The sequence below is a fragment of the Dromiciops gliroides genome, chromosome 1 (genome assembly GCF_019393635.1).
Source record: "Dromiciops gliroides isolate mDroGli1 chromosome 1, mDroGli1.pri, whole genome shotgun sequence".
NCBI classification, from domain to species: domain Eukaryota; kingdom Metazoa; phylum Chordata; class Mammalia; order Microbiotheria; family Microbiotheriidae; genus Dromiciops; species Dromiciops gliroides.
The window spans coordinates 32,584,046-32,606,958 of record NC_057861.1 but is presented as its reverse complement, the minus strand read 5'-3'; the positions used below and the strand labels follow the sequence as shown (position 1 = coordinate 32,606,958).

Genomic DNA, 22,913 nt, shown 5'->3' with positions numbered 1-22,913 from the left:
GGATGGCTTGTGCAACGAGACTGTTGAGGTGTGATAACTACTAGTCCAGGTTGGTTGGAACATAGGGTGGGCAGAGACTAGTACTAGAAAATAAATCTGAAAAGATAGATTGTGAAGGGCTTCAAATGCCAAGACGAGTTTATATTTTATCCTAGAGGAGCCACGGGATATTTCTGAGCAGGGGAGTGACTTGGTTTGGACCCATTGAGATAATGTGGAGAAGAGAAATGGGAACCAAGGAGATGACAGCCAGCATTAGGATGGTGGCTGAATGAGGGAGAATGGGTTGGCCACTTGGCAGCTGTTTAATTAAGAGGGTGAATGAAGGAGGAAGGCTCAACAATGACTCATAGATTGTTAGCCTGGGCGAGTGGAAGAATCTTGATGTCCTCAACAGAAATAGGAAACTTTGGAGATGAATAAAATGAGTTCCATTTTGGACACAGTAAATCTAAGATGTTGATGGTACATCCAGAGAGATGCCCAGGCAGTTCCAGATGCATGACTAATTCAGGGGAGAGATTTAAGGCTAGAACTATATTTATGTAGGGATGATAAAACCCTCAAGGGGGTAGGAGTGGAGTGAGAGGAGAGCTAGGTACAGAGCCTTTGGAATACGTCGTCTAGGAGTAGATGATTCTCCAAAGGAAAGCTGAGGGGGTAAGAACAGTCAGCCAGATTAGAGGATGATCAGAAGAGAACATTGCAGTATCCAGGAGAAGATATTTCAATAAAGGATAGCTTGTAATTTATGAAAAGGTGGGGGAACACCACTGTTCAGACTTCCACGTTACAAAACATTTTTATTCTTACCTACGAGGTGTTTTTCACTCTGGTGAGTCTCCCCCCTTTTTATGGGGGGCAATGAGGGTTAAGTGGCTTGCCCAGGGTCACACAGCTAGCTAGTGTCAAGTGTCTGAGGTCTGATTTGAACTCAGGTCCTTCTGAATCCAGGGCCGGTGTTTTATCCACTGTGCCATCTAGCTGCCCCATTGTCAATTGTCTCAACTGGGCAGTGACCTTTGTACAGATTGTTTTTTTTTTCTTAAATAGTCCCCCCCCCCTTTTTTTAAAGTCCTGTATGGAACCCTGTGAGGTATTTTGGAAGTCTGAAAAATGGGCTATGCTACATGAAAAGAATGCTCTAAATGACCAATAAGAGAAATGCACATTAAAAAAAATCTCTTGAGGTTTCATTTCACTTCCATTGGCAAAGATGAGGAAAGACAAAATGGCTACAAACTTGGAAGCTTAGCTGGAACATTAATACAGAAATACACTAATACAGAAGACTTGTGACAGTTGTGAAATATGATTTGGAATTAGATTTAGGCTCAAGCTGCCAGAACTGGAGGGGCCCCAGAAGGTCACCTAGACCAAGTTCCCCCATTTTGTTTTGTTTTGTGGGACAATGAGGGTTAAGTGACTTGCCCAGGGTCACACAGCTAGTAAGTGTCAAGTGTCTGAGGCCAGATTTGAACTCAGGTATTCCTGAATCCAGGGCCAGTGCTTTATCCACTGAGCCACCTAGCTGCCCCAAGTCCCCCCATTTTACAGAAGAGGAAAGTGAGGACCAGGGTAGCCCATCTGTCACAGGGGGTAGTAAGAATAAGAGGCCACATTATTGTTAGCTTAAAATACATTGGCCTGTCACAGGGCACTTGTCATAGCTGTACGTGCCCTTCGACCCAGTGATTCAGTAGTATCAAGGCATATACTCCAAGGAGGTATATACAAAATGAGCGTTTTATAGTGACAACGGGAACTCCATTGACAAGAATGGCAGAACAGATTGTGGTATATGAACGTAATGGAATATTATTGTGGTGTAAGAAATGACAGAGAGGGCAGCTAGGTGGCGCAGTGGATGGAGTGCCGGGCCTGGAGTCAGGAAGATTCTTCTTGCTGAGTTCAAATCTGATCTCAGACAAGTCACTTCAGCCTGCTTGCCTCAGTTTCCTCATCTGTAAAAGGAAATGGTTAACCATCCCAGCATCTCTGCCAAGAAAACCCCAAACGGGGTCACGAAGAGTCGGACATGCCTGAACGAGAAATGCCAAATAGGAAGAATTCAGAAAAAGACTTATCTGAACGGAGGCCGACTGCAGTAAACAAAAACACTTTAAGAGGGCTCTGATCCGAGCAGTTAGCCCACGAGGGCTGCAACAGTTATGAGCAGAAGGGGAGCGGGTGATAGGTGCAGAACGAGGCGCAGACGGCTTAGGATGGGGCCATGCGCTAAAAAAGTGAAGGGAGGAAAAAAAAAAGTGAAGGGAGAAAAGTCTTTGGGAAGTGAAAACGAGCAACAATTTAGCCACGCTTTCTCCTGAAAACCTGCTCTTTCAAAGAATAAAAAAGCCTTTAAAAATAGCTGACCCCAAGTGATGCGATCGTAAATTTCCTAAAAGGGAGTGAAAGGATGACAAAATATTCTCGAACCCAAGCTCAAGGGTCTTGAGAATCAGCACAAGTAGCCCTGGAGCTTGCCTGGGTCTCTGCCCACTCCCAAAGGCGCTGGTTTCTCCAGAGTTGGGGTCCAGAAGTTTGGAGCCTGGACCCCTTTCTGTATTCGGCCGAAGCGGCTGACGGTGCCCCCGGCGGCCGGCCGGCAGCCGAGTGCGGGAGGGCAGCTCTGGGGCCGGTCGCTGCAGGAACAGACCCCGGCGGTTGGTCCTCCCCAGCCCGGCTGCCCCCACCCCCCTCGTCCCCGCCGTCCCCGCCGCCGCCGCCGCTCTCCCGCGTGGCCTGACGGAGGCGCAGGCCGCTCGCCTTTCCCCGCCCGCCCCGAGTGAGGGAATGCAATCCCCTCCAAGCGCAGACAGGCAGCGGCGGCGGCTCTTCTGCGGCGGCGGCAGCCCGGGCCGGGGCACCGAAGGAAAGCTGTCAGCGGCGCCTGTGCCCTGGGCTGGGCGCGCACCGGCCGGGCCCGGGCCCCCAGCCTCCAGGTAGCCCCAGAGCGCGAGAGGCGGCGCGGCACGTGCGCCCCGCACCGCTGCAGCTCCGGGAGCGAAGCGGAGCGGAGCCAAGCCGGAACCGGGGCCGGAGCCGGAGCCGGAGCAGGGGCCGGGAGGTGGGAGTCGGCGCGGGGCGGGGGCGCACGCGGCGGCCGGCAGCCCCGGACCTCGGCGCTGCCCCGCGCCCTGCGCCCCGCGCTCCGCGCCCAGGGCGGACTATGCCATTGGGAGCCGGTCGGGGCCGAGGCCAACTTGCATCCGGCAGCGGCAGAGCAGCAGTGGCCAGAGGAGGAGGAGGAGGAGGAGGAGGAGGAGGAGGAGGAGGAGGAGGAGGAGGAGGAGGAGGAGGAGGAGGAGGAGGAGGAGGAGGAGGAGGAGGAGGTGCCCGGGCAGCCAGGAGGAGCTCCTACCGGGGCCGCGGCCGAGGCGGAGGGGCCGGCCGTGCCCGGGGGCCGCCGCACCGAGGGGCCCCGGCCGCACAGCCTTGAGGCGGAGAAACAACCAGCCCCCGGCGGGCTGGGGCAGGAGGAAGAGCTCGGAGCCGCGACAGGCCGGAGGGGAGTGCCCTGCCCTGCCCTGCTCTGCCCCGCACCTCATGCACGCACGCAGCCCGAGACCAGCAGAGGTGAGTGTCCTCCCGGGCACCCCGATCCCCCGATCCCCAGGGCTGGGCAGGGGGACAGCCCTGGGCGTCCCCGTCTGCCCGCCGGGGCAGCCCAGGTCCCCGCGCCTTGGGCTGAGTAGGTGGGGGGGCTTCCTTCCGCCCCTTCTGCTTGGAGTCCTCCAGCGACCGTCCCAGCCCTCTGCCCCTTCCAGAGGCGCCCGGGCAGCGCTTCCTCCGGCGCGGGGGGCGCGGTGGAAGGCCCCCTCCGCTCCCCTCCAGGTGTGGGGGAAACTACTTCCAGGTGTTGCCAAACCCGGACCTAGTCGAGCCGGAGTAGGGGGAGGGGTCCGCGTCCTGGGGTCCACTCTCTCTCTCCCTTCCCTTCCCCCCAAATCCCCAGGTGAAGTCCCCTTCCCCCCCAGGACAGAGCCCGCCTCTGCCCCGCGGCGACCCTGGGGGGAGGGGAATGGCCCCTAACCCCGGCGATTTTGTTCCGGGGCTGTGGGTGCAGCAGGCGGGGAACGAGCTGTTTCGGCGCTGAGCCCTTGTAGTTGGCCGCCCTGGGCGGCCCTGGGCTCTCCGTGTTCCTCCTCAGCCCGCATAAACACAGCCTACTACGAAAACGTTTCCCTCCCAAGCAGAAATCGCCCCCCGCCCCCAATCCGCGTGCTAACAGTGCCATAACAGCACATCTGGATCGAAGTCTTGTTCCCTCCCCCACCACAGTGCTTGGCTCTTGGCTTGCCCAGGCCAGGCTCGGTGTGTGAGTATTAAGATTTCCAGGTTCACCCCCCCACACACACACCCCCCCAAACCTGCAGGAGCTTGGGCCGAATACTAATGTGCGAGGAAGCAATTGTAAACACACAAAAGTGACACCCGGGGAAGAATGCATTCGGGCAGGGAAATAGAACCTTGCTTTTTGCAGAGGCTTCGTTCCAGGGGTGAGCGAGTGAGTCACTGGCCTGCCCCTGCCGCTGTCCCTGCTCTGGCTCCTTACACGTCATGAGGATTCCACCCAGTTATGGTGGGCTCTGGTCCCTGGTGTTATTAAACGGGCTGCCCTTATGGTCAAGCAGTGTTGTGGTCTTTGGAGCGTGTGTGTATGTGTGTGTGAGTGAGTGTGTGTGTGTGTGTGTGTGTGTGTGTGTGAGTGAGTGTGTGTGTGTGGTTTGGGTGATTTCCCTGGAATGCTGAGAGTTCCCAGTCTCTCACCCTCTGGTTACTGAAAGCAAAACGACTGTCTGGCTGGGGAAGGTGTTGGGGTGGCAGCCTGAGCCCTGTAGAGTGGCACTGTAGAAACTTCCTTATTTCCCTCTCTCCAGCCCAGCTGGCTGCCTGTTTTCTTGCTCTTCTCAAGGAGTTGGTTTCCTGGGATGTGTGACCTGGGGATCATCTCCCACAGAGGATCAGGGGCCTGACAGGCCAGGAGAGGACCCGAGAGGAGCAAGAGTAGCCCCCTCCCCATTTGCAGGCCACTGCCAAGGTAGCCTTGGGTATGGGAGAGGGAACTCCCCCTTCACCCCTGCCTTTAAATGCTTACTCCTAATATCACGGCCCATAGGATCATGGACTTGGGCCATGAGAAGCCAGTCCCTGAATACTACAGATGAGGAAACTGAGGCCCAGAAAGGTGCACTAACTTTGGCACAGCGACTGTCCAAGGCTGAATGGGAACTCTTCCTGATTGCAAAGCCACCTTCTGTCCACTACCAGAAAGCTCCAGAGACCCCTCCCCCATACAAGTTGTGAGTGTTCTCCCCCATCAGCAGCTTTTTGTGCAGGTGTGCATTTGCTTATCTTTGTAGCCCCCCCATAAGAGAATGTAAGTTCCCTGAGGACAGGGACTATCATTTTTTCTTAGTGTTAGTGTCCTGCAGTGCTTGACACATTATTGTGATCTCTTTTTTTTTCTTTCTTTTTTTTTTTTTTCAGTGAGGCAATTGGGGTTAAGTGACTTGCCCAGGGTCACACAGCTAGTAAGTGTTAAGTGTCAGAGGCCGGATTTGAACTCAGGTACTCCTGACTCCAGGGCCGGTGCTCTATCCACTTCGCCATCTAGCTGCCCCTATTGTGATCTCTTTATGTTTGCTGAATTGAACTGAATTCTCCTGAGGTCTCATTCCCCACCCCCCCCAGGCTATTTGTTGATGCACCCCCCACCTTTTTCAGGGTAGGTACTTTACTCTCTGCCTCCTGTCAGTTCTTTTTTTTGGGGGGGGGGCAATGAGGGTTAAGTGACTTGCCCAGGGTCCCACAGCTAGTAAGTGTCAAGTGTCTGAGGCTGGATTTGAACTCAGGTCCTCCTGAATCCAGGGCTGGTGCTCTATCCACTGCGCCATCTAGCTGCCCCTCCTGTCAGTTCTTGTGGCCGACTCTTTCCCCTGCTGAGATTTCCCTTCCTACTAGCAGAACTCAGGCCTTTTGTAGAGTGGGTGGACCTCAGTTAGAGGGGCCTGTGTCAGCCACCTCTGGATGATTACGACGTGTGACTTGAGGCAAATTATTTTACCTCCCTGAGCCTCAGTTTCCTATATATTAATTGAGTCTATAGCAAGAGTGTCCACCTCTCAGGGTTGGTGTGAGGCCTACATGAGGCTGTGCCTATGAAGTGCTTGGCAGGCTTAAAGGACCCCAGAAATGCCAGTAATTCCTGTTCTTCTTCTTGTTGTTGTTGGTGTTGTTATTGACGTGTGCACTACCACTTTGAACCCCTCCCTGTCACTTTGATCATTTCCTAGAGTTGCTGTGAGCAGCCTGGTTTCTCCTCTTGCAGCCAAACTGCCTGTGAGCCCTTGGGTAACTGTTTGTCCACAGCTGAACCTGAACCTCTCATAGTTGGGTAGGCCATGCCTGAGCCTGGCCTCCAGGCCTACCCCAAGGTCTCCTCCAGGTCTGGCCTTTGGGAAGCAGGACTTTGGTAGAGAAGAGATACCAGAATACTAGTTCTAGACACGTCACCAGATGTGGGTGGGTTTTGGAGTGCTTTACGGTGGTCTAGGACTAAATGCCTTGGTAATTCCCAGGAGCAGAGAGCCGTGGGAGCCACTGTCCCTCCCTCCCAGTCCCCTTCAAGCTCCTGGGAGCTTTATACTGTTAAAGGAATGAATGAATGAATGGATGGATGAATGAATGAATGAATGAATGAATGAATGAATGAATGAATGAAAGAATGAAGTTATCAAGCACTTACTGTGTGCTACATTTTCTGCTCTGGAGACTGCTAAGTTGAGTTACTATGCTTCCCAATAGAATGTAAACTCCTCAAGGGCAGGGACTGTTTTATTTTTGTCTTTGGTGTGTGTGAAGTGTGTCTGTGTGGGGGAATGGACCTGTGATTTCATTGGTTTAGGAAATTCTCATTTCAAACAATCTATGCCTACTCTACAATTTAGAGACTCAGAGTTTCCTGGAGTACTGAGAGAGGTTGACTGACTAACCCAGGGTCACACAGCCAATAGTGTGCCTAAGAGTTCCTGATTTAAAAGGTTAACCCTCTCTTCTCTATCCCACCAATGCCTGTATCCCTTTCTCTTTACTTCTCCCTGTCTCCCTTTCCTCTTTCTTCTCTTCCTCCTTTCCTCCTCTTCTTCTTCCTCCTTCTCTTCCTCCTTCCTCCTCTCTCTCTTCCCTTTCCCTTTCTTTCCTTCCCTTCTCCCTCCCTTCTGTGTGTATATATATATATATATATATATATATATATATATAGAGAGAGAGAGAGAGAGAGAGAGAGAGAGAGAGAGAGAATACTTAATGCTTTGTGAATTGAAATAGGGTAAGATCTTAACAACTTTACTTGGTAGACTAGTCTTGGCCTGGGAATGGGGAGATTTGGAAGAGTGTCTAGTCCTGGCAGTGACTAACCACAGACTGTAGCCATCTGTAAAAGGAGACGCTGGGACTAGATGACCCGGATACGCTAAGTCTATGATCTTAAAAGTCACCTCATCCTCCTGGGTCTCTTTGAAATGAAAGGGTTTGACTAGATAATCATAGCTAGCATTTATATAGTATTTATATTGTTTTAAGGTATGCAAAACCCCTTACACCTGTTCTCTCACTTGATCTCTACAACAACTCTGGGAAGTAGGTGCTATTATTATCCCCATTTTACAGATAAGAAAACCGAGGCTGATAGCTTCCCAGGAGCACATTAGTCACTGAGCGACTGAGGCAGGTAGCTTGGGAGCGGCTACCCAGCTAATAAGTGTTGCAGGCTGAATTTGCCTGGTTATAGGATCTCCAGTCTGATTATCTCCTAGTTTAACCTCCTTGTTTTGCCTGTTGTTAAAATCTTTTTCAAGGCTTCGTGGGACTTGGAATCAGGAAGACTTGGGCTCAAATCAACCTGTAGAGACTATATGCAGAGTAGGTACTGAACTGGTACAGTTTCCTCACTGGGAGGTTACTGTGCTGATGAAATCACAGGTCTGGGCCAAAAAATAATTCCCATTTTGTAGATAAGGAAACTGAGACTCAGAGAAGTTGACTTTCCTAAAATCATAAAAGTACTAAGTAGGTGAGCTGGGATTATAATCCAAGGTTTTCTGACAGCTAGTGCCCTCCCCTTCCAAAAAATTGCTTTGATTCCTCTTTCATATCTATCAGATATATATATATATATATATATATGTGTGTGTATATATTTACTTTTCTGTTTACATTTGTTCTCTGCCTCCCCTCCTCCCAATGGAATGGAAGCTTCTTGAGAGCAGGGACAGTTTGGGTTTTTCTTTTTTCTTTTTCTTCTTTTTCATAGTCCAAAAGTAACCTTTAACAGATGTTGATTCTGAGTGGGACCTTCTCCCAGACAGTGGATTTCTTAGGCACTCTAATACATAAATCTGCACTGATGTACCTATACCCTTCAACCATACTGGTTGTAACCCACCTAGGCCTATATACATCCTGTGCTGTTCCTAACTATATCCACCCATCTCTGGTTGTCCCTGGGAACATTGCTCACTTTCCCTTTACCCTGTGAGCTGATCCTTAGAACATGAAGGTTGCCCAATAGCTTAAAACTGCTCTAAGACTTTTGGGATGCCCTATAGAGGTTTTTTCCATATAGATTTTGTTCTATTTTGATGTTAATAATATGTTTGTTTTTTTAGTGAGGCAATTGGGATTAAGTGACTTTCCCAGGGTCACACAGCTAGTAAGTGTTAAGTGTCTGAGGCCAGATTTGAACTCAGGTACTCCTGACTCCAGGGCCGGTGCTCTATCCACTGCGCCATCTAGCTTCCCCCCTATAGAGTTTTATTTTCCTTGCAGATATTAATTTCTCCCTTTTTATGGTTGATATTGAGAATTATAATTTTGATTTTATAGAACTTATTTTTAGTAGATGTATTTGTCAATATTGAACTAAGATTTTTTTCTGAAAAGTGAAAAATTCAAGTGCTTCTTCTTTGATGGTTCATTAAATACCCCCTGCTTATTGAGAAAAATTGCATGTACATTTTATTAAGATTCAGTTTATCTCTGTGCTCTATTAACTTAATGCAAAAGATCCCAGAGAGAATTTCCTGAGAAGGGCAGAGGAACCCAACACTGACCCTTTTCCCTTACTTTAGTTTATGTCAGTGGACTCTTATGTTAAGGGACCCTCTTTCCTTACTTTTCTTTTTCTTTTTTTTTTTAAATAAAAGTATTATTATTTTCCAGTTACATGTAGAGATAGTTTTCAACATTTGTTTTTTATAAGATTTCTAGTTTCAAATTTTTCTCCTTCCCTCCCCCCTCCCCAAGACAGCAAGTAATCTGATATAAGTTATATATATACAATCACATAAAACATATTTCTGCATTAGTCTTGCTGTGAAAGAAGAATCAGAGCAAAAAGGAAAAACCTCAAAAAAGAAAAACAACAGCACCAAAAACAAAAGAAATAGTATGGTTCAATCTGCATGCATATTCCACAGTTCTTTTTTTCTGGATTTGGAGAGCCTTTTCCATCATGAAGTATGGAAGTATCTTGTACTGTTGTATTACTGAGAAGAATGAAGTCTATCACAGCTGATCAAGACATAATGTTCATGATACTGTGTACAATGTTCTCCTGGTTCTGCTCATCTCACTCATCATCAGTTCATGCAAGTCAGTTTGGGTTTTCTATTTGTATTGCCTAGCCTTGGCACAGTGCCTGACACATAGTTGATACTGAATATATACTTGTTTCATTTTGTTCTCTGTGTCCCCAGCACCTAGCCCAGTGCTGGTTGATTGCTTCATTGTGTGAACAGCCTCCAGAGTGAGTAGTCTTCACATCCATCATATGCCTAGTGCCTGAACAGAAGACCAGATCTGTCCTGAACATGACAATATCAGTGATAGCTCTTATTTGTGTAGTGCTTTGGGATGTTGCCCTCCTGGGCTTGGTTCATTCATGAACAAGAGAGAGCTTAACTCAAAGGGTGTAATCAATAGCTGGCATGGTATATTTGAAAGCTAGAGGGCAGAACTAGGAAAAATGTGTGAAAGTCACAGAAAGCCAAACTCAGGGTTGGTGATAGGGAAAACTTTCCAACCAGAAGAGCTACGTATAGATTGAACTGCCTTGGGAAGCAATGGCTTCCTCCTCTCGAACAAAGGCTAGATCACCTGTTAGCCAGGTATGCTATAGACACCTTGTTTGTGTTGTGGATCCTGAATCACATTTTTAAATACATAAAATAACCATGACTACAAAGGAAATGGATTATATTAAAATATAATTTTCAAAACAGTTTAAAAACCCAGTTGATGGACCCCAGGTGAATACCTCTGCTGGAGGAGTCTTCTGGGTCAGGGATGTATTAGACTGGAGGCCTTTAAGAGCCCTTTCAAGTCTGAAACTTGGGGATGCCCAGATGGTGTGGCCTGGGGATGATCAGGTTGGAAGGGTAGGGTTGGCTGGGGCCAGTTTTAAAATGTCAATCAAAAGAGGGTTTAGAGTGTGTTCTAGAGGCAACAGGAAGCCACTGGACCTGCTGGAGTAACACAGTCAGACTGTGCCTTAGGAAGACCACTTGGACAGCTGTGTCCATGGGTCTACTCTGAAGACATTGGTCTGGAAATAAAACCAAAGGTGCTATGGGAAGGTGAGCTGTAACTGATACTAGAATGCCTTCAGCATTCCTGATTTCAACTGTCATGTCCCCCCTCCACAGAGGTGGATAAAAATTTCTTCCATGCTTTTGTTAGCAGGTGGACTTTGAAAAAATAAAATATGAATGAATGAATGAATGAACGAAAAAACATTTGTTAAGTGCTTACTAAGTGCCAAACACTGTGCTAAGTGCTGGGGGAAAATGAGATAGTTCTTGTTCTCAATCAGTCAGTCAGTCAGCAAGCATTTATAAAATACCTACTTAGGGACAGGGATTGTGCTAAGTGCTGGGGATACAAAAAAGACAAAAATTGTCCTTCTCTTCAGATTGTACCCTGCTTTCACAGTCTAAGGGAAGGAGGTAACACATGAAAGAGAGGGCTGGAAATCCTTAGTGTGCAGCAGTGAGTATGGATGTCGGGGCCCAGAGTCCTTGCCTATCCGATGCCTGGGGGTATAGAAGCAGGGTAGATGGTAAGGCCTGCAGACCCTTAGGAGTCAATATAGTCTGGTGTTCCTCCATCCCATTGGAAGGAATATATTTGGTGATTCCTATCATATCTCAGCCCTACAAACCAACAAACAGCACCACCCCCTTCTGGCTTCCTGACTTCAGAGTCCATTGCTAGGCCAGATACTTAATTATTCCATTCTGTTCCATGAAGCCCTCCTGTAATGCTTCACTATGATTGGCCAGTCAGACACACTGTACCATGACTCCAACATAGTGATGTCATTTTGGTCCTCTTTGAGAACAAAGGACAACAACCAACCAACCAGACAACCATGGCTAGGGTTGCTTAGGGTAGGGAAGGGGAAAGTTAGCTCTGGCTAGCTCTATCAGGTGGAGAAGGCCTTGACTTTGTTGTTGGCAACAGTCAGAATCTTCAGTCTGAGGAACAGTCCAGCTAAGTGCACAGACTCTGGTCACTACTAAGTTGGTCATTAGGTGATTGACTCATGGGGCTCAACAACTAAGGAACAGTCTATTGTTCTTACAATTATTATTATCCAGAGGCCTCTGGTACATGTAGGCCATGTGCCCTCAGTAAGTCACTTATTCCCTCTCAGTAGCCTAGGCAGCTCCCTGAGACTGTACATGGAAAAAAGGTACCTCCTTGCATTGGTAGAGGGAGTCACTTAATCTGGGAGTTCACATACCAATGAAATCACAGTTATATCCCCTTTCCTGTTACTACAGTTATTCAGTTGTTTTCAGTTGCATCCGACTCCTTTTGGGGGTTTTCTTGGCAAAGATACTAGCGTGGTTTGCCATTTTCTTCTCCAGCTCATTTTACAGATGAGGAAACTGAGGCAAGCAGGATTAAGTGACTTGCCCAGCTAGCAAGTGTCTGAGGCCAGATTTGAACTCAGGTCTAACTAACCCCAAGCCTGGCACTCTCTCTATTGCCCTTAAAATTATTGTAATAATATGTAATTTAATGTTTTTTGCTGGGTTTCAGATAGAAATGATCTGAGCACAAGTCACCATCCCATTCTCAGTCTCTTACGTTTAACATGTTATGGATTCTTGCATAGTTGCCTATTGTAGTAATTGAACAAGCATCTCGGCTGTCAGTTCATTTTCAGTGGGCTCCTAGAAAGCATTTTTTGGACCATTCCCGTAGCAAGTCAGGACAGCCGGGACGATGCGTGCTTTGCCTTGTTCCCTTGCAGTTTTCATAGCTTCCACTTGATCTCTCTATTTTGAGAGTTTTAAAATTCTACCTGCTTTGATGGTGGTCTTCGGTATGTCGACGTCTATTAAAAATGTTGTTCATAAGTTTGTATGGATCCAAATCATGGGCAACTTGCTGTGGGAAGCTGGTCCGAAGGCAGTGATGCTCCTGGTCCTGTGGAGTTTATTTGGGGAATTCTACTGGGGAAAGCTTTTTTTTTGGGAGGGGGTCAGTGGCTATAGCATGGAGATCCGTCATCTGTTGGTTTAGAAAAGAAAGAGAGCTTTTGGTGTCTAATTCTCACCACCAGTTTGTATCTTTCTGGGTATCCAGTAGGTGCTAAATTTTTACACCCTGCCATGATAGGTTGCCAAGGCCTTACTGGTTCCAAGAGCAGCCCCCTCTCTTACACCCATGCTGCCTTCCAAAAGTGCCAAGCCTCCCCTCAACATGCCTCCTCATTCTGTGTGCTTCTTATCCCTAGAGGATCCTCAGAACCTTCTGGGGGCCTCCCTCTAGGATTCTTGACAGTGAATATAGGCCAGTGGGGCACACAGGCTCCTCCATTTGTATCTGGAAGGAACCTTCAAGTTGGTTCTGTTGCATTTGGTGCTCCACAGTTTAGCCTGTCTACAGCTAGTTTGCATGCTGTCTCCTGCATTAGACTGTGAGCTCCTTGGGGGAAGGGACTGCCTTTTGCCTTTCTTTGTGTCCCCAGGGCTTAGCTCAGCACCTGGTGTATTTGTGAGTCGTTTTTTCCAGTCCTGTCTAATTCTTCATGACCCCCGTTAGGGTTTTCTTGGCAAAGAAATACTGGCATGGTTTGCCATTTCCCTCTCCAGCTCCTTTTACGTATGAGGAAACTGAGGCAAATAGGGTTAAGTGACTTGCCCAGGGTCACACTGCTAATAAGTGTCCAAGATCAGATTTGAACTCAGGTCTTCCTGATTGCAGTCTGGGCACTCACTCTATCCATTGAGCCACCTAACTGCCCTGTACTGTAATAGGTGCTTACTAAATTCTTCTTGACTGACTGAAAAGTGAAGTGACTTGCTCAAGGCCACCCAGTGACAGGTTCTCTGATTCTAAAACCAGCAATACTGAAATGCCTCTAAGTCTGTGCTGGACCCTGCTCCTTTTCTAAGTAGGCATCTCCTGATTCGAGTCTTTGCACTGTTTTTCTTGATGGAATGGTAGCTCATTTTTGTATTCGTGTCCTTGCTTTGGGCACAGCGCCAGGCACGCAGTAGGCACTTCAAAAAAGCTTGTGGATCTGTTGATTGCTTTTCCATCTGGTCTTTGCCCTGTTTCTATGGGGATAGGAGCTTCCCCCATCCCTCCATGGGAAATGGGCTTTCCTCCTTGGGTCCCGGCCTCTTATAATCAATCAATCTATCAGACGCTCAACAAACATTTGTTAGGTGCCCCCTGGACTACAGACCCCATGACAGAAGCTAAGAACATAAGTGCGAGGACTGAAACCATCCCAACTTGGAATGCCCCTACGTTCTCTAGGTCGAGACCCAGGCCTGTCTCTCTGTTCTAATGGACAGTGTTTGACCCCCGTACTTTGCATTCCATACCTGCCCCAGCCCCTGCTGCTGCTCCTCCCCCCTCCTCTTGTCCCCCTCCCAATCCTCCCCTTCCTCATCCTCATCCCCCTTCTCCTCAGCTATGCCTGCTTTGGGCTGGCCCTGCTCCTGCTGCCTGGGGACGCAAGGAATTTGGAAGGGCTTCATTTGTCCAACGGAAGCGCCTTCCACAGAGGGGTGGATGGGAAGGAGGGGCGATGCCCCTGCCTGGGACCTGTCCCCTGCCGAGCTGCTGGCGGAGGAGGGGGGCCCCCACGTGGCATCCCTGCTTACATCTGCACAGATCCCCAGTTATCTCCAGCCACAGGTGGGAGGGGGCCGTGTGTGTGTGTGTGTGTGTGTGTGTGTGTGTGTGTGTGTGTGTGTGTAAAAGCGTGTGTAATTGAGGCTGGCTAACGAAGCCTTTGGCTGGCCTCTCTCAGTGCCTTTTAACAAGCCATTAACTGCTTTCCCGAGCACTTTATGAGGCCGAGTTGACTTTTTCCTTGTCTTTAAAAATCACAAGGCAAACCCCAAGCATGTGGTTTTTCTTTCTTTCCTTTCCTTTTTTCCCCCCTTCCTTCTGTTAGACACTCTCCCGTAGGAGGGTTTTCCTTTTCGGAGAGACATCCAGGTCCTCGGAGCCGGCGGGGAGGCCAGGTTCAGCAGCCGGGAATGGGAGGGCACCAGGAGGCTCTGGGGTAACAGCGCTATTATTTCCCATTTATTTTGGGTTGCCTTCTTGGAGCAGATTTCAATTAGCTTCTCCAGGGTTGTGCATCTAACAGGCCGAACGGCTTCTTGTGGCGGAACCAGCTGGTAGGTGGGAGGCCCGCAGCTTCCCGGGTCTTAGTCAGTAGCTCCCAGCTCAAATGGGATTTGTTTTATGTGCTAAAGAACCCAGAACTAAAATACCAGGAGCAAGTAGCAGCAGTCCCTTCCAGAATCCTGTTGGAGCTGTCAGCTCAGCCGGGCAACCTGGCGCAGTAGATGGGCGTGCTGGACTGAACTGGACTGGTTCGACTGGACCGGAAGACCCGGGTTCAGATTCTGTCTCTGATACTTAATCTCACTGAGGGGCAGTGTCTACATGAGTGAAAATGGGTATTCCAGGCATGGGGGACAGTCAGAGAAAATGCCAAGAGGAAGGAGGCCGAGAGGGAGGAGACAGAGTGTTATGGAAGAAACCACAAGTCATTAGGGCATACAGACACAAAATGGAGTAGTCCTTGCCTTTAGGGACCTTCCAGTTTTCTAGGTGGTGCAGTAGATAGGGTTAAGACTTGGAGTCAGGAAGTCCTGAGTTCATAAATTTATTTATTTAGAATTTTCCCCAATTTACATGTAAAAACAAATTTTCACATTGATTTTTTGAAACTTTGTGTTCCATTCTCTTCTTCCTCCCTCCCCACCCCTCCTTAAGAACACAAGCAATTCAGTATAAGTTATACATGTGCAGTTGTGCAAAACTGGAAGTCCTGAGTGCAAATCCTGCCTGAAACACTTTACGAACGAGGTGACCCCACACAAGTCTCTTCATTTCTGTGAGCCTCAGTTTTCTCATCTGTAAAATGGGAATACTGATAACACCTCCCTCCTGGGGTTGTGAGGAAGATCATATATGCTAACACCTGCTGAGCACTTTGCAAATCTTAAGGTGCCCTATAAATGTGCTGGTCTGGGCTTCTTCCTCATCTCTGCCTCAACCTAGCTCATTCTGGGGCTGCTGCCACAGAAGGAAAGGGTCCTTGCCATCTCAGGGCTCCCAGTTCATTAGGTGGCAAGCAGTGGGTAGAGTGCTTTGACTGGCCTTGGGAAGCCCTGAGTTCAAATCCTGCCTTCACATAATTACTAGTTGTTTGACCCTGGGCAAGCCACCACCCCTACTCACAAGGACGACTTTGCTGATTAGTTGTTAGTGCTTTCAATCCTCTCTCTCTCTCTCTCTCTCTCTCTCTCTCTCTCTCTCTCTCTATATATATATATATATATATATATATATATATATATATATTGTCCCCACAGCCCCAGTTTCTAGCATAGGACCCTGCACACAGTAGGTGTATTAAATGATTGTTGGATTGCAGTGGATCAGACCTCATTCTGACCCCAGAACAAGATGGCGCCCTACCACCCTTGCTTTTGCCCATATAGGACATTCCATCTCGTGCTTTGGAAGGAAGATTGTTCTAGGCATTCCGAGAGGTGGAGATGAGGGAGGAACGCATTCCAGGCATGGGAAATCTTGTATCCAAAGGCATGGATATGGGAGATGAGAGTTTTGAGTTTGGGGAACAGCAGGTAGACCAGTTGGTGGCTGGAATCTACTTTGTGAAGGGGAGAAAAATGTATATGCAAAACGCTTTGCACCTTTAAAGCCCCGTGAAAACGCAAGCCGTTTTTATTATGTTTTTCTGCCGGAGACATTTTCCCTCGGTGTCGTCAGGCCAGAATCTGAGGGGTGACTTATCTAATTATTCAGGGGCCCTATTTTTCTCAGTCTCACCTGCGCCGTAGCTCATTCCCATAGATTTCTTCATGACCTCGGCTGCACGTTCGTGTGGCCGAGTTGCGGGTTTGGATGGGGAACAGCTTGTGGCCATTAACAGGCCGCACGGTTTGTTGCCATACTCAGGGAGAAAGAGGGTTTGATGTTTCCCTGGCTCCCTTCCAGTCCCCAGATGACTCACAGGGTTATTGTCAGTCCATGATAATCACCGCAGGCTGACTGTTAGAACCAACTCAAGCCGTTCTGCAGGGCCACCCCTCACTCTCTGGACTCAAAATCACCCATGGCCACCCCATTTTATCATCCAAATCCCCCAGTAGCCTTTGCACTCAAAGCCCCTTTTCCTGGACAACATTCCCTTTGACTAGGGAGGGGTAGCACTGGAGAGAAGGGGTTGATGTTCATTTAGAATCAAAATCATTGATTGCCTTAACTGAACCTTAGAGGTTATTTTTTCCCCCTGGGATCCCTGACCTCTTTTTGACAGGGAGCTAATTGTCATTTCTCTGAAGCCTTGAGATGCCAGTGCTCCCATCTTTTGTGGTTACCACCTGCATTACTTTTGGAATATCGTGTCACCTCTCTGGGCCTCAGTTTCCTCATCTGTAAAATGAGTGAGTGTGATTAGATGGTCTCTGAAATCCTCCCCCAGCTCTAGACTTATTTTGTTGTGGGTTTTTTTTTTTTTTGCAGGGCAATGGGGATTAAGTGACTTGCCCAGGGTCACACAGCTAGTAAGTGTTAAGTGTCTGAGGCCAGATTTGAACTCAGGTCCTCCTGAATCCAGGGCCGGTGCTCTATCTACTGCACCATCTAGCTGCCACCCAGCTCTAGACTTATGATCAAGTGAGATGAAATGCCACGTGAATGTCAGTTTTACCTTGGAGAGGTGCTTTCCCAAGGTCGCACAGCTGGTAAGTTGCAGAGCAAGGATTAGAACTCAGGTCTTCTGGTTTGTTGTTGTTCAGTGCTTTTCGGTCGTTTTCCAGCTCTTTGTGATCTCATTGCTTCTGCTGTTGCTTCCCAGGTCCCTCAGTGAGGTTGAGCCTGGGGTGATGGTAGGGATGGAGTGGAAAAGTAACTTTGAGAGATGGCTGTAGAGACAGCTGTTTAGCACAGAGCAGGATATGTATTAGGTAATTAAGAACTCCTTGTTGCTAGTTCTTCACCCCTTGTTGTTCAGTCCTGTCTGACTCTCTGTGACCCCATTTGGGGTTTTCTTGGCAGAGGTACTAGAGTGGTTTGCCATTTTCCTCTCTGGCTCATTTTACAGATGAGGAAACTGACAGGGTGAAGTTTCTTGCCCAGGGTCACATAGCTAGGAGGTGTCTGAGGCTGGATTTGAATGCCTTCCAGCCTGGTGTTCTCTCCACCCAGCCACCCTGCCCTTCTACCCCTAACCTAGTCCAACTTAAACATTTCATAGATGAGGCAGTCAAGGCCCCAGAATGTGAAATGAATTGCCCCCTGCCCTCCAGATATTATGTGATACAGCCACAGTGTGCACCATGGTCCTGTTACTCCAACTCTAGCCCTGGATTGAGGGGATGGGATGACTTTAAGCCGCTTGGGACATTTACTGCCTGTGTGACCAAGGGTACCTCACTGCCTCAGTTTCCTTATCTGTGAAATGAAACTAATAGTTGTGAGGCTCAAGGGTGATGCTGTTTATACAGTGCTCTGCAAACTCTGAAGTACTATTTAAATGTCAATTATTATTTTTATAAGCTCATAAAATAAGGGCCCTGAAGCTCAGTTGGCATTACCTTCCTGCATCTCCTTTAGCAGCAAAACTGGTCCTTCTAGGGTATGTCCTTGAGCCAGAATGTACTGACAGCATCCCGCAGGTTCTGTCCATTTAGCTGAGCTGGGCAAGGGGCTGGCCCACCACTTGTCCTTTGCCTGATGATCCCTGGGAGGTAGAAGCTAAAGATGGGGGGTATAGCAGCTTGGAGAACTGTCAGGTGACAATAGAGCTTTCACAAGGGATGCCTCTCTTCTCTTCCCCCACTCCAGTGCCATCCCTTTGAGGTTCCCTTCCATTCCAGAATTCAAATTCGGCCTCAGACACTTACCAGCTGTGTGACCGTGGGCAAGTCACCTAACCTGTTTGCCTCAGTTTCCTCAATTCTAAATAGCACCTCCCTCCCAGGATTGTTGTGAGGATCAAATCACAGAATAATTTTAAAGTGCTTAGCACAGTGCCTGACACATAGTAAATACTTTTAAAAATTCTTGTTGACTGTCTGACCTATTGGTTGGTTATCCCTGACCAAGTCTGACTTTCTTATTTTGTAGATGAGGCACTCAAGGCCCCAAAAGGTTCAGTGACTCACCCAGGGACATATAGGGAGCACAGAGTAAGGATTAGAACCCAGGTCCTCAACTCCAAATCTTGCCCTCGTTCCCCTGCACCCAGGCTTCCTCTCAGTCACAACATTTCTAATTCTAAATGAGTCTCTACTGGCCCAATCCCAGAACCATTTTTAGTGTTGCCCCATAAGTAGGGCATACTTTGATGCCACCTTGCTAATTCTGCAATTCACTGGGGATGGGTAGGCCTAGGGCTAGGACCAGATCGATGGTTTCATTGACATGGGAAACTCCCAGGATGGAGAAGCCCTTTTCCAATTCAAGTTGGAACCTTTGCTGGGCCGTAGTCTAAGAGTCACCTTAGAGGGGGAAAAAGAGCTGCCCAGGGTTCCATGGCAGAGCTGGGTCAGGGATGGGCCCGGAGGCTGGCTCTCCTAGGCTCTTAGCCACTGGACCTTTCTGCCTCTGGCCTCTTGTTTTTTCTTGGCTAAGGTCATTAGCATTCCTCAGTCCTTTAGACTTAAGAAGACCAGCAACAGAGAAATGTAGGTGAGTTCAGTTTTGCTTATCCAGTACACTAGGCATTAAGCAATCCCTGATCAGAGACTCCTGGCCTGGGGAAGTATCTAGGCTGTCCCCTACAAAGAATTCCCTCTGCAACATTCTTTTTTTTTTTTTTTTGGTGAGGCAATTGGGGTTAAGTGACTTGTCCAGAGTCACACAGCTAGTAAGTGTTAAGTGTCTGAGGCCGAATTTGAACTCAGGTCCTCCTGACTCCAGGGCTGGCACTCTATTCACTGTGCCATCTAGCTGCCCCATTTCCTAGGGCTTCTTAAACTTTTTCTACTCATGACCCTGGGTATATAGTTATATAAAATAGATATATATAACCTTTTACTCTTGCCAAATTTTTCTCGACTCCCACATTCAGTTACACGACCCTATATGGGGTTGTGACCCACAGTTTAAGAAGCTAGGCTCTATCCAGAGTAATATATGGTCTCAGCAGAAGGGCACTGACACATACACAGATAATCAGAACACAAAATAGAGTATAAACATCAACTCCCCCCCCCTCCACATTTCTTTGTATGTACTTACCTGTGTATGTGTTGGAGAATGTAAGCTTCTGAAGGGCAGGGCCTATTGACTGTTCATCTTCATATCCCCAACAATCAACCAGCATGCATTTATCGAGTGCCAACTACATACCAACATGCTTTTATTGAGTGATGGCTACATACTAGGTACTGAGGATACAAAGATAAAAATGAGACAGTCCCTGCCCTCACAGACAAGCTTGTTAATGCTTATGGCATTGAATTGAATTAAAAGACACTTATCTCAGGGTTTCTGCTGAAATGAAGTCAGCTTTGATTTTATAGGTAGTTCATTCCTTGAAAGTAGGGATTCTTTCTGCCCTTCTCTGGGTTCTCAGAACTTAGCACAATGCCTGGCACATAGAAGACCTTTAATAAATGTTACTTGGTTGACTAAATTCAATAAAGGAAAGTAGCTCTTCTAGGTGTGGTGTAGTAGAAAGAATATAGTCCTGGGACTCAAAAGACCAGGGTTCTGGTCCCAGGTATGCCACTGACTTGCTGTGTCTTAGGTCTGGCGAGGGAAGGGACTTCAGAGGCCATGTGGTCTGACTGCTTGACTTTATAGATGAGGACCCTCAGAGGGAGTAGGTTTAAAGGGGCTTGCCTAGGGTCACACATGATGTAAAACAAAAAAGAGACCAATAACATTTATTTTAAAATATAAATATATTCAATATAATAAAATTGATTAAAATTGATTTTTAAAAATCATGTTAGAAGTGGAAGAATTCCCCACCATTCTGAATTTTATGTCCTAGGTGATTTACCCACCCTTAGTTCAAGCTCCAAGGGAAAGACGGGAAAAGACTTATTTCTTAATCCTATCCCAGTTCAGGTTTAATTCATTTCCCCTCCACCAAAAAAAAGTCTGGGTAGTTGATTATAGAATTAGAAGGGCCCTCAGAGGTCATTTTATCCAACCCCTGCTACCTATCACCTTATTTCCATTTCTTTCTGTTGTCCTCTACAAGTCCCATTCTAAAGCTGCCTCCGCCCTTTCCTTGTGCTCTCTGGAATGCCTGCTCCATAGGTGTGAAAGCTGTTTTCACTGGAAATCTTTCTTTCCCCTGCCATTCTTCTCTGGCTCCCTCTTCCTGATCTAGCCCTCCAGACTCACTGCTCAGGGTGGGGAAGCTGGAATATTCCTTGCTCTCTATTTCCCCTTCTAGGTTCTCTATCTATCTGCTCACTCAATAACCTCTCCTCCTCTGAGGTTGGCTTGATCCTCCCCCCAATCAAGATTCTGGTAGCTGTTATTTACCAGACTCCAGGATACTCTCCTCTCTCCTCCAGGAGTTCAGTGCCTGGCTCACAGTTGTTGTTTTTCCCCTCTTCCTCAACTCCTCTTCTTATAGTAAAGGATTTCCAGAATACATATTGAGACCCTCTTAAACACCCCAAATTTCCACTTCCTTACCTGCCCGCCATTTGAATCCCAGATAAAATCCCGCCTTCCCCAACCCCTCTCAATTCCACTGCCTTTCCTCTGTTAATTATTTCTTATTCATCCTGTACATAGCTCGCTTTGTATATATTTGTTTGCACATTGTGAGGTCCTACAGGACAGGGACTGGCTTTTGACTCTTTTTCTATCCCCAGCCCTTAGCACAGTGTCTGGAACATGATAGTAGGTGCCTAATAAATGCTTATTGACTGACACTCTTTTCACATGACCATTCTATCCACCTCGCCCACACACAGAGGTCATGCCTTTAGTCTTGCTGTCACCCACAATTGTACCACTTCCCTATTCGTGAACTCTGAAGTTCCCTTCTTTGATCACAGTCTGTTGTCATTCCATTTCTCCCTCTGCCTTGCGACACCATAGTTCTTCAATCACTCGGTGACCTCTAATCCCCCGACCCCTCTGCCCTTTCCTAGACCATCACCCCTACCCTAGCTACCTTCTTCTCCCTTCCCACTCTTGACCCTCAGTCTCCTTTGCTGTAACTTTGTCCTGGTCATGCCCATAAAGATGGATGTCCCTGAGGGCTCTGGCCTAGGCCCTCTTCCCTTCTTCCTCCATACTATTTCATCTGGTAATCTCATCAGTTCCAGTAATATTGATTATTATCTCTCTGCTGGTGATTCTCCAATCTGCTTATCCAGCTTGAACCTCTCTCCTGACTTCCAAACTCTTATCTCCAGTCGCTTATTAGACATTCCAAACTGGATGGCCCATAGATATCTTACTTTTTTTTTTTCCTGAGGTAATTAGGGTTAAGTGACTTGCCCAGGGTCACACAGCTAGCAAGTGTCTGAAGCCAGATTTGAACTCAGGTCCTCCTGACTCCAGGGCTGGTGCTTTATCCACTGCGCCACCTAGCTGCCCCCCTCCCCCCCCCCTTTTTTTTTTGGTTTTGGTTTGTTTTGGTTTTGGTTTTGGTTTTGGTTTTTTTTTGCAGGGCAATGAAGGTTAAGGAACTTGCCCAGGGTCACACAGCTAGTTAAGTGTCAAGTGTCTGAGGCTGGATTTGAACTCAGGTCCTCCTGAATCCAAGGCCAGTGCTTTATCCACTGCGCCACCTAGCTGCCCAGTATCTAAAACTTAGCATGTCTGGAACTCTATCATTCCTTCCATATCCTCCCTTGTTCCAAAATTCCCATCCCTGTTGAAGCCTGTGCCATCCTTTTACTCGCTTAAGTTCACAACCTCAACTCCTCATTCTCTCTCACCCACTTCATTGCTAATCTGTTCATCAAGTGCTGTTGATTCTCTCTTTATCACATCTTGGATATATACCTTCTTCTTTCCTCTAGGCCCTTATCACCTCACGCCACAAGTGTCTCCCCCCTCTAGTCCTCAGCTGTCAAAGCAATCTTCCAGTGCAGGTCTGGCTGTGTCAAACTTATCCTCTTCCCATCAAAGTGGCTCTGTATTGCCTGTAGGATCAAATATAAAATTATCTGGCATTCAAAGCCCCTCCCAACTTGCCCCCCTCCCCATCCTGGTCTCTTTTTATTTTTTATTATTTTTTTTTAAGTGAGGCAATTGGGGTTAAGTGACTTGCCCAGGGTCACACAGCTAGTAAGTGTTAAGTGTCTGAGGCTGGATTTGAACTCAGGTCCTCCTGACTCCAGGGCTGGTGC

The 22,913-nt window shown here is 47.8% G+C and overlaps 1 protein-coding gene across 4 annotated transcripts in view; it reads left to right on the top strand.

Annotated features, from left to right (window-relative positions):
• The first annotated feature begins 3,343 nt into the window (after window positions 1–3,343).
• Window positions 3,344–22,913, top strand: part of PITPNM2 (phosphatidylinositol transfer protein membrane associated 2) — a 284,066-nt gene continuing 264,496 nt past the window's right edge. For all 4 annotated transcript variants that reach the window (XM_043978373.1, XM_043978374.1, XM_043978369.1 and 1 more), the window contains exon 1: window positions 3,344–3,579. The gene's annotated coding sequence lies outside the window, so the exon portion shown is untranslated. The remainder of the gene's footprint in view (window positions 3,580–22,913) is intronic.